At 37.1% G+C, this 3,833-nt stretch overlaps 1 long non-coding RNA gene across 1 annotated transcript; it reads right to left on the bottom strand.

Annotated features, from left to right (window-relative positions):
• Window positions 1–500: 500 nt before the first annotated feature.
• LOC103957093 lies at window positions 501–2,804 on the bottom strand. Its single transcript, XR_007260212.1, has 3 exons — window positions 2,363–2,804; window positions 1,690–1,819; window positions 501–1,350 (listed from the first exon to the last, which is right to left on the bottom strand). It is a non-coding gene; the product is annotated as an uncharacterized LOC103957093 (long non-coding RNA).
• Window positions 2,805–3,833: the final 1,029 nt, after the last annotated feature.

Below are 3,833 nucleotides of genomic sequence, written 5' to 3'. Positions count from 1 at the left end.
TCTCTGACAACGACTGTCGGCATTTCAGTAGGTATCCACGTGTACAGATGTCACTCACCCCGGGTAAATACATAGGTCCGACTAGAGATTGTAAATTTGGATGGGACTGTATTGTACCGGGCCTCCCATGACAACGATTGTATATGACAGACGTTGGATGGTCGTAGGGTGCGATATTAGCTGTGGCAAAACCCTAATAAAAGCGGCTATCATCCCTCTGGTTCCGAATACAATCTCTTTCTGTTTTAAATAGTCCGTGTTTTTTTAAAGTAGAATTAATCAATTGTTCTCTTTTCATTCAATCGAATGTCTTTAATTTCATCGATTTTGTACGTCTTTTCATTTTCTTTCAAAAAAAAAAAGGAAAGGAGAAGGATTTTCTTCAGTGGATCCCTCTTGTTTCTGTTTTCGTTTAAGCATTGGGAACAACTTTTGCTCATGTGTTTCATTCAAAAAACGGTATTGCCTATCGTCTAGCTCGTTTTGCCCTCATTCTGGTTGTTTTTGTAATTAATTTGAGAATCCTTCTGACTTAATGTCATATTTACTTGTTGAAGATTGTACGGTTAATTGGTTAGTAGCTAGAGGCTACTCTGTTTGCTTGTTGTGAACTATTTGTTTCGCTTATTCAATGAAAGCCATCAAGGAACTTTAAAAAACAAAGTCGTGACGAATGGAAGAACACCATTATAGCAATATAATATAATCACTAGTAGAAAAAAGCTCATCTACCACGGTGGATGTTCGTGATAAATTGTAATCTACCACAAATATCGTGTCCGTTAGTATTCTGGATGTGATAAAAGTCTTCATTTCTACCACAGGCTATGCCCGTTGTCAAATGCAATGTAACCACGGATTGTGCATGTGGTAGATTGGGATCTAATACCACGTGTTATGGTCATTGTGGATTACAAATTGATCACGGCTATAGCCTGTTGTACAAAAATTTTCAAAAAAAAAAAAAAAATTTAATCAATAAACAAATAAAAAATATATATATATATAAAGATATTTATTTACAAAATTGCATATTTACTTTATAAAAATTCACATATTCAAATATTTTAGTAAAAGCTAACAACAAAATGAGTAGTTAAATTAAGAATACCAAATCACTGAGTTATGCTACAGTTGTGTACCTAAACATGTAGACTTTGTTTCACTCTAAAACAAACTCAAGTCCTAGTTCCAACCTTGGTCCTCCAATGATATTCATCTTCTCTGCAACCCTTTCTTCAAGAAAACACACATCTCCAGCAAGCCAATCACACTTCAAATTTGCAGGTGCCTAAACGTATTAGTTGATATTTGAATTATAAACGCTCATGAATTAGAACCACCAACCACCTATGAGACAAACAAGGAAAAATATAAAGCTTAGAAATCAAAACTCATCACTTAAGGACATCATATACAAAATAATTCAAATTCACAAAGTCAATTGGACAAAAGGCAAGTAATCATGATCCAAGTGAGTACACGGTGCATGCCAAAAAAGTACCTAAGACACCTCATGTGTTAGTATCGAGCATATGAAGATCAATGTGCATGTCTTCCTTGATGTGTGTGTGAGAGAGAGCGAGAGAGGAGAGAGGAGATTTTTTCACGGGGCTTACATTATAGTAATTAAGTAGTCACCATTTACCATACTATGTTCTTAGAGGTCAAGACAATAGTTCACCAAACCTTGCAATCAAAATTTTCAATTCTTGGCATCTGTTGAAAGACCGTGAACCTTCAGTGTGTATTGCAGAGCAAACCCCACTCTTCCATTGACTTAGCATAGTTGTAACTGGTAAGTAATCTCTAGCAGCACCTGAAATTATAAGGACCAAAGAGTCAAGGAACATTGAAACTTCATTTAGCATTAGATACAGTACATATTAACTCTTGTTCAACATCTAGCAAAGGAATCATCTTTAATTCTCCTTTTCTAGATAACACTTAGGTAGTCAACTCGTCATGTACGCCATGATAGAAATATCATTTACTACAGTTCAAACAAGAAAGATAGCAATACCTATGACAACTCTTCCAACCAAAACCTTTCTTTGCAACATGAACCTGGAATTCAATGTGGCAGTATAACAAAACATAAAGAAACTTACACCACGTGTAGCAAACTCTCGAGTTTGTTCTTTTACTCTTATAATTCAAACATAATTATGCAGGAACACTAAACTCCCATTATGCAATTAGTTTAAATCAATGCCCCAAAATTAATTTCATCACAATTCATTAGACAACGATAAATTAATCCCATCCAATTTAGGAACCCAACAATTTTCTTCATCATTTCAACAAGTTACCATAACCAGAAACTTAAAACAATAAAATAAAAAAGATGAAGCTTAATTACCCTAAGTGAAAAGCAACCCATATGAGGCAGCAGAGGTGGTGTGCTCGCGATCGCAAACAATGTACAACCACCACCAATTAGCCCCCGCCGTGCACCCAAAAAGCTCTGAAGAGCTGCTTCTGGATCCTTAACTGCTGCTCCTTCCCATTCCGACCTGTCTGCTTGGACTTGCAATATCCTCACATATAAATCGCCCTCTTCGTCAGAATGCTCACCTGACGGTTGCGACTCAGAAACTCATCAATGTCAATTTCCATAAATTCCCTTCACAAACTGAACCACAAAGTTGCAAGTCAACGAATTTGACAAAAAATTAACAAATTTTAATCCAATTGAAGGAGAAAGTTGGGAGCTTTAAAAAATGGATTCTTTATTTGGTTACCGGGGAAATGGAATAGTGGTGAATTGGGATTTTATCGGCAGCCAAACTGAGGGGAGAGAGAGAGAGAGAGAGATAGAGAGCAGTGGAGATACCTGAGGACTCAAGGTGGACGAGGAAAAAAGGAGAAAACTGAAAAATGATGCTTGTTAGTGAAATGTTAAGAGAGAAGAGAGTGACATAGATCGGTTTAATTTCTCACGATTTAGGGAAGGGGAGTTTTGCGGTTACTAGCTGATGGGATGAGATAAACCATTAAATGAAATTTGAGAAGTGTGCGTGAGTGTTGTGAAATTTTCAAATTTCAAAGATGTTTGAAATTTTGCAAAATTCTTGTCCCACCTCTACTATATTTTGTTAGTTAAGTGTGTGTGATTCCACCACATATTATGTCCGTGATATATAACAAAAAAACGATGTGGGGGTTAACAATAATAACCACAAGCATTGTCTAAGGTGGTTTTAGTATATTTATAACCTGCAATTTTGCGTGTGGTCATTCATTACTATTTTACAACAAGCTAAGATTTGTCCATGATAAAATATTGTTATTACTACGTGCTCATTATGCCCGTGGTAAATTTGTACTTTTTATAACAAGCTAATAAAGTCCGTGATAAAATTATCGTGGTAGATGAGCTGTTGTGTTGTAGTGTTTCCAAAAAAAGAAAAAAATCAATAGTATAATTGTTGTAATTCAGATGAATGAAAGGAGGCAACTAGTGATAAGACAATGTCAAAACATTTAGGTGTAGGTCCAAATTTTAACTGTACAAAATTATATATATATTGCTTCTCTAATGGCATCTGTGTCAGATCCCGACCAGGGGGGACCACCTCCCGGGCTCGCTCCACCACCGTAGCACGATATTGTTCGCTTTGGGCCTCGACCACGCCCTCATGGTTTTGTTTCTGGGAACTCATACGAGAACTTCCCGATGGGTCCACCATCCTGGGAATGCTCTCGCGCGTTACTCGCTTAACTTCGGAGTTCCAACGGAACCCGAAGCCAGTGAGCTCCCAAAAGGCCTCGTGCTAAGTAGGAATGGGAATATACATATAAGGATCACTCCCCTGGGCGATGTGGGATGT

Source organism: the organism of the source record quoted next, unplaced genomic scaffold (genome assembly GCF_019419815.1).
Source record: "Pyrus x bretschneideri cultivar Hongxiangsu unplaced genomic scaffold, Pyrus_bretschneideri_v1 Contig1, whole genome shotgun sequence".
NCBI lineage: Eukaryota > Viridiplantae > Streptophyta > Magnoliopsida > Rosales > Rosaceae > Pyrus > Pyrus x bretschneideri.
The sequence above is the reverse complement of the archived record's forward strand: the minus strand, read 5'-3'. Positions and strand labels throughout refer to the sequence as shown.